Raw genomic sequence first — 8,303 nt, 5'->3', positions numbered from 1 at the left:
TATGATGATATTATTTTGAACTTTTTGATCATCTGCATGGAATTTTATAGGTTAGCTACCAAATAAAAACACTCTTTTAAAAAAAAATTAAAATAACACACGAATTCACAACGTTTATTGCTAATGCTAATGGATGAGATTGAAAGTTCAATGTCTGACAAAAAATTAAATTCACATAGCTTTAATCAACAACCCTCTCCCTCTTAGAACAATCAATGCAATAGTAATGCCATACCCTGATCTCTCTCTCTCTATCTCTCTCTCTCTCTCTCTCTCTCTCTCTCTCTCTCTCTCTCTCATATTATTGCGTCGGATGCCCAAGCGCGTAATGTCTTCCGCAATCAGAAACGAAAATAGTATCTCATTAGATATTACATCAATAAACCGCGTGATGCAATCGCTACCTTAAACAAGACTGTTGAAACCCCTGTAACATCAGCCGATGTACATTTATAGTAAATGAAGCGATGCATTTTACTTACCAGGTATACTTCACTGTATCGAAACTTGTGGATACAGCAAGGGCCTTTTTACGAAATGTGAGAGAAAATACCTGAGAGGTTGCGAATGTGACTGGTTTAAACGGAAAAGCGAGAGAGTGTTACAATTTCAACATGAATTCTTGATAATGGTGTATAACGGTGGCAAGGACCCAAAAGAGCGTTTTAAAGAAGTTATAGGTAATATCTAAATTAATTTGATTTAAGGATATTCAGACCCAGAGAGAAACAAAATTGCGCAGTTACAATACCTTACCCTTTCAGTACCAGTCTTAATATTTCTCTCATTGTCTCTTTTTTAGAGGGCAAAAGTGTTATGTTCATCATATTGGTAGAAAAGGGTAACAATATAAGCTGGGATATGGAGGATGGATCAATGGTTGAAATAGTTTACGAAGATGAGATTTGTACAAATGACAACACTGACGCTCTTAAGATTTCAATATGATAGGGGAGATAAAAAGATTTTCAAAAAAGAAACATGGGACATGAAGTCTAGCCACGTCACTGATATTTACTGAAAAATGCATATAAGCGTTTCTCAATAGTATATAAATTTTCCCGACATTTTTCAGATACAATTTACATGAATCTTGTCGTATTTCTTGAATATTACCGAAAATTATAGTTTATGTAACTGTAACTGCGGAAAGGGATGTATATTCGTTAATAGGTTATAAAGAGAAAATGTAGGTATTCTTAATGGTGTTTGCATCACAATAAATGAGAAATACGAAAAAGATTGTTATTTGAACAGTACAACGTTATTGTAGCAAAGCAGGGGAGATAAATCTTTGGATCAATGAGAAGTCGAACCCGGTAACTGCATTACTAGATAAGAAATCTAAATTGATCTTCCCGGGTCGAAAAACAAAGTGACGTATTATTACTACAATAGCAAATTTAAATCAGTTTCGTAAAGAATACTTTTAGAAAAAAAAAAAATCAACAATGACTTTCCGTGAAAACTACAGCTCATGATACGCAAAAACGAGTGAATATCATTTTACTCGTCTGTTAAGTGGATGTTGTAAATGTTAAAGACGAAACGTAAAGTACTGTTACGTTATCTTCATCATAGTCGTTTAATTCATTACAACAGAAGCATGTTAAATTTCATCTCTAGTTATTAATGTAATCTTGTCAACCGATAGATCAGCAATTAATCTTAAAGTTATAAAAAGACCCCGCGAATATGCGATAAGCGTCCGCCAATACTTTCGATTTCCTTCTCTAAAGAGTTATCGCTCTTTGATTGTTCTTCGATATAAGGAGAGAGAAATTGCGTAAGTCTCACAAGATTTCTGGGACAAACATAGTTGTCAGTCTGCACGACATTGCATCGCTGTCGGTTGTACTGTCGAAAGTAAAACGCCAAGTTATAATGTCAGTATTTGGTAATATTTAAAGTTAGTTTTAAGATTTAATCGAAATAAAGATCCTGGTGTTATTGCATAACGGTATGTAACTTTAATATTAAACAACATTTTGTATGTGAAGACAATAAAGTAATTTTACTTCATTTCGAACTTCTGAATATTTTTGTAATGCAAGATTTTTTTTTAAAGAAATAATAACAAAGCATAAACCATAATTTTTCAACAAAAGTTTTCAACACCATATTATCAAAACCTAATATTGCTTTAAAGATGAATTTTCCCGCAGTAGTGGCATAAAAATGTACTATAAAATCTAGGAATTGTATTTTATGAATGTGGTAAATCCTTATCTTGAAACATTGATTGTTTGTTCAAATATGTTCATTGAAATAAGTGCATGTACAATGTTCATTAATAAATCCTTTAATTAATTTGTGTAAAAACTTGAATATATATTTACATTTCCTTTGTATGGACCTGTGCCACATTTTTCAAAATCTTGAATAAAAAGCAGCATTCTTAGGGATAACAAGCAGCAATATGCATAGTGCAGTAGAAAATTGAATAAGAATTGAGAAATACATATTGCAACATATGCATAGCATACACTGTACTCAAACTAGTTATAATACCATCATATAATGATGATATCAAAACATATATGATAATTTTGAAACGAATATGCAATTAAGTATACGCATTTTGAAACATAATAGTAAATCAAAATCTAATTGAGACTTGGTTTACTTAATAACTTTCACTAGGCCTGTTTGTAATTTCAATGGTCTTTGTGAAAACATTGTATTCAGCCAGGATTTACAATTGTATGTTAAAGTGTATCATAGTTACAAGATGAAATATGATTACTTCCATTAAATTGACTTTCTTGTTGCTCTTTTTTATCAATATCCATTCCCATGAAAATGTTGCACACCATATCGTGACATCAACCTAGCCCCCCTTTTTCAAAATTCCAAAAATTCAAAATATATTTCGGAAATTGAGACTGTATACAATTGAATTGGGTATTTAGAATTGAACATTGAAGGCAAATAAGATCTAACGGAATTGAAACGACAAGAACTTTAGTCAGACTGACAAAAAGACAACATTTTTACCTGATATCCAAGTAATTACTAGATATTGGCCTACAGACGTTTTCAGGTTTGTCTCAATATGCTGCAGTATCAGTCACTCATATGGTACTTCTGTTCTCCATGGATATAAAATGATCGATATTGCTAAACAGAGGGGCAAAGACATGTTTGCAAAATCCATGTCCCCTATTTAAGATTATAAATAATTTATTTGTAGCTTAAACTTGTTGATTTCAAATTTCAGTTAAAGTCTTATTAGACAGAAAAATGCTCAGCCCAGTAACAATTAATAGTGTTCTTTTCTGATGAAACACACACACACACACACACACACACACACGCATTCATTTTATAATCCTCAGGCGTTACATTTTAAAATAATTTTGAAATGATCTGACGTCATAAAGGCGTCCTAAACGAATGAAGGGAAAAGGTTTTTACGTTAAGCATATTATGACGTCATAGATAATAACAGTAAACATATTTTATGACGTCAGACCATATATATATATATATATATATATATATATATATATATATATATATATATATATATTCATGTCCGCCCCTTTTCCCTCTTGTACCACATGTACCTCTTCCATACCATGAATATTGACCCCCATAATTGTTTTAAAAACCACTTTGTTGTACATTGTATATGATCACGGAACCTATCATTTTATTCTTATCCTTGATTGCACCTATCATTATGAGTATATTGTTTGTATTTCAGAATGTTCAAGGGAAGAATAGTACCATGTACTAATCGGGCTACCTTCTCTAAATAAAGCATTATTATTACCAATGGAATATTGCTAAATAAATATGGGAATATGGCTATAGAGAAGCTGAAGACATTCCGTTTGTCATAAAGAACATGACCCGCGAACCATGAAAAATGGCCTAGCCTGGGATATTGATAATTTCTGCATATAATAATCTTCGGGATATAGGCTTTCTAGAAATGTTTTTCTTTTTTTCATATATTCTATACTTTTTTGTTAATATGACGTTGAATATTGTGGTGTTTAATGTTAAAAAATTAACATTTCGGGATATACGTCACAACAATAAACCTCCAATGACCATGTACAATGTACACGAACCTATAAATCTCTGAATATATCAAGTTATATGCACTCAATTAGCTAGAATGGCTTATTCAATGATCATAATATGCATTTTTGACCAAATTTGGGAAATAGAAATAAGAAATATTTTGGAAATGATGTTCAAAGCCGTGATTGTTCAACTTTACTTTTGAATTATTTTTACTTAAATTTTAAAATACTGAAGTAAGAAGAATAAATATAGTATGTAGTCTATCTACATGGTGAAAGGAGTGAATCATTGGAACAATTCTGTTTCATATCATATTTCATAGTTTTTTAATATATTTTTTTTTGTATTAAAACGACCGAGTATCGAGATCAATGGTAATGAAATAAGTTGACACCGCGTCTCGTCAAAACATGTTCAATTCGAATTTACTCGGAATTACACGTTCAACGAACATTTCCTGTGAAACCTGATTAAAGAAAAATTACTGTAGACACCTAATAGTAAGTATCAAATGATCTTTTTTGTTACATGTACATGTAGATTTCATAACGTGAATAATAACAACACAGCACCGATATAGGGGATCAGAGTCAGTATATTATTGACTCTGAAAATACGATTTGAGAAATGATACTGTATAAATTTTACTGTACTTATCTTGATCAATAATTGTATATTCCTATACGTATTAATCATGTAAAGCTACTGAGGTCTTTTAACCAACAATTTTAAATGTTTGTGCAATACATTATTGACTGACAGAACGTAATTCATGAGCTGTGATATAAAAATCTTTCAGGCATTAATATAGATTTGAATAGAATTAGATCTAGATACATATTTGAAATAGAATATATCCTAAGGCACTGTAGTTTTAAATTGTTTGGATTATATTGCATTTACATGTAATGCTTGTAAATGCCACAGAATGAGAAATGATCTAAATTGGCCTATTTTCATAATGTTCCAAAAATAGAAGTATCATATAGATCTATACAGGAAATAACATTTACAAATCATGTTTGTTGTTTGTTATTTGCCAGTTAAGTATCATAATGATAATACTAGTAGTTTATAATAAGTAATTATTCTGCTAAAATCAAATACCCCTTTTATTGTCAACAAATACATCACTGGTAAAAAGGTTATAAAGCTTTTATCTAGCACAAGTTTCCATATATTCTACAGGTTTACATATGTCAGCAAGTCCTCAAAAGCAGCTTTAGGGGTTCCCAGGAGATTCTGAAGCTCACTGTTAGACTTTCACTGTTGTCAAAATCCAACCTTATTTTCTCTTTTCTCAAAACTTCAGCTCTCAAAAACTTGATTGATTAATTATGTAACTCCTGTTTTGTTGAACATGGTGTTGTCAGCAATAGGTTCAAGTTCTTCTATGTCTTGTTGTAGGTGATTTGTACAGAAGCGAGCCCCGGCAGGAATGATGGCCTCTTTTGAAATGAAGATTCCATGCCTTACTCCTACTGGGACTACAACTAACTTTGGACCTGGTCACTCGCAGATACAGCATGAAGTGTGCCCTCTTGATGTACATGGGAATGGGAGTGATACAGAAGGGGGACTAATTGGAAGAACTGCTGCTGCTGGTGGTGGTGCTGGACTGTCTTGAATATGTGGCCTAACCGAGTTGATATTCTTCTGTTTAATATGGGAGCAACACACACACTCTGGCATCTATTGCACAGAAAATCATGATCAGATGGTGCCCTCCCTATCAGAGTGGTGATCACTGTCCTATATTTCTTTGAAATCCTGGATCTGTGTTTTGGTTTTACTCTCCATGGACAATTGAAACAGAGAAAGAATTTGGGACCATTCCTTGGCATATTTGAAATATTTATGTCATATACATGTAATTGAAATTATACAATTTGGGTTGGATGAAAATCTTATCTTCATGTTAAAACCCATTAGCCTAGGTTATTTTTCCTAAAATCTAATTATAAATCAATTAACTTGTTAATTAATGCTTGGTGAATCAATTAATAAATTGTATTCAAAAACTTGGAATCATTTTTTCCCACTAATAAACTGAAAATGTGTATCTTCAAATGTTTTGTTGATTAATGTCACTGTGAAATATAGAGGGGGTATGGGATTTACAACAATGTATATTACATGGTTAATTTATTTCTATTATGTAGTCCATGTAAATTTCTGTGGAAATGAGGAAGTTATTTATATTCGGTCTTTCCTATCCCGGGGTAAGAAAGACCGAATATAAATAACCCCCTCGTTTCCACGGAAATTAAGTCCATGAGAGCCTGAAATCTCCCAACCTGGGTCTGTTTAATGGACCCTTCCAAAGTCCTTTTTTAAGGAAAAGGTAAACCATTTTCCTAATCCAAAAAGAAAACTGGTGCAAAAACTATGCACATCTCCATACATGAAATAATATAAATAATAGAAAAATTATCAGTAATATTGTAATACATTTTCGGATGTGGTTGTGTTTGCTGTTTCACCTTTATAGATTGTTTTTTTCCTAACATTTAAAACATATCTTTTCAATATCAATTTTGTCTATTTCACAAAATAAAAATTCTAAAATCAATTAAAGCATTTGATATACGTGTGTATATATAAAACAAAACGAAAGAAAAAAAACAAAAACAAACTAGGATCCACCACTAGTAAACTATGTTTTCCATTTAGAGTTATTGCCCTTCAATCGAAAAAAAGTAAATATAACTAGTGATCCTAATTGTTCGCGAACAATTAGAGGGCTTTCCACCTACAATGATTTAAAACGAGATATTTAAGAATTTTAAAAGACTTTGAAAATAAAAAATAATAATTTTTACGGTGACCTTCACATTTGACCTTGACCTCATTTTGAAGGTCAAAGGTCATCAGTCTTAATGCAAGTGATCCCATGTCTTTATCTATATTAATAATGTAAAAGCTATAAGCTTAAAACATGTTAATCAAGATATTCAGGGGCGATAATTTGTTCAGGGGTTTTTGATTACTTTCAGTTAGCTTCTCAATGCTAAAAATACGTTGAAATACCTTGAAAATGGAAAAAAATAATGTTGATGATGACCTTGACCTTTGACCTTGACCTCATTTTGAAGGTCAAAGGTCATCGGTCTTAATGCAAGTGATCCCATGTCTCTAACTAAATTAATATAAAAGTTATAGGCTTAGATAATGATATTGGAGACTTTCAGGGGCAATAAATATGCTTAAGGGTTTTCGTATCCCTTCCATTAATTTCTCATTGCAAGGGGCTTTTACTCTGAAGTCATTAGCGAAGGTTTCATGTCTCTATGACTTTCGCTTTAGTAGGAATAGCGATAACAAGCTTTTCAATGCGAGTCTCCGAAATTCACGAAAGGGTCAAAGTTCAAAGTTATCATGCATAATATCTGAACCAATCATGAAGTCAATACTTACCGATATAATATTTCAATGATATCTTAAGCAGGAAAAAGGGTATACAAAGTGTTATTTTCTGGCCTTTTGGGGTGACCTTGACCTTTGACCTTGACCTAATTTTCAAGGTCAAAGGTCAACGATCCCATTCCAGTTGGTCCAAGTGTCTCTACGATAAACCGTTCTCATGTTGGACGTTATTTACGAATAAATCGTAAAACCTAAGGGGCAATAACTCCCCTGAGGGGTCTTCGAATCCTTTTGATTAATGCCCATATGAATCCATCTAAGTCTCTTCTATGTTTCAGCAAAGGTTTGATGCTCCTATCTTTTACGATTAAAGAGGAGTAGCGATAACAAGGATTTTTACGTAAAGTCCAATAACTCCGTAAAAGGTCAAAGGTCATGTTTCGAGAAGTTGAATATGATGGGATATAAAACTTTTCGATAAGTCTAAAGATGTCAAATTATTTTTTGGCGGAAAGAAAAGAAGGAAGAAAATAATAACTAGGAATCCTAATTGTTCGCGAACAATTAGAGGTCTTTCCACCTTTTCAGACATTCAAACAATGTCTCTGAATACAAAAAAATGTGTACTTTATATGCTTTAGATGGTATAAAAATTGCTTATTTTCAAAGTTTCTAGATGACCTTGACCGTTGACCTTGACCTACTTTTCAAGGTCAAAGGTCAGGGATGTCACTTCAGTTGGTCCTGTCTTCCTACAACAAATACTTTAGGAGTTGTAAATTTCTACGCTAAATTTAAAATTTTTAAGGGCATTAATTCCCGTTAGGGATCAACGAATCATCAAAAACAGGAAGTCATATTTTACAATTGATCAGGCAATAAGTTTAGTGAACATTTCG

At 32.3% G+C, this 8,303-nt stretch overlaps 1 long non-coding RNA gene across 1 annotated transcript; it reads left to right on the top strand.

The window, feature by feature from the left end:
• Window positions 1-4,342: 4,342 nt before the first annotated feature.
• LOC125675319 (uncharacterized) lies at window positions 4,343-6,095 on the top strand. Its single transcript, XR_008797991.1, has 2 exons — window positions 4,343-4,538; window positions 5,446-6,095. It is a non-coding gene; the product is annotated as an uncharacterized LOC125675319 (long non-coding RNA).
• Window positions 6,096-8,303: the final 2,208 nt, after the last annotated feature.

The sequence above is a fragment of the Ostrea edulis genome, chromosome 8, assembly GCF_947568905.1.
Source record: "Ostrea edulis chromosome 8, xbOstEdul1.1, whole genome shotgun sequence".
NCBI lineage: Eukaryota > Metazoa > Mollusca > Bivalvia > Ostreida > Ostreidae > Ostrea > Ostrea edulis.
The sequence above is the reverse complement of the archived record's forward strand: the minus strand, read 5'-3'. Positions and strand labels throughout refer to the sequence as shown.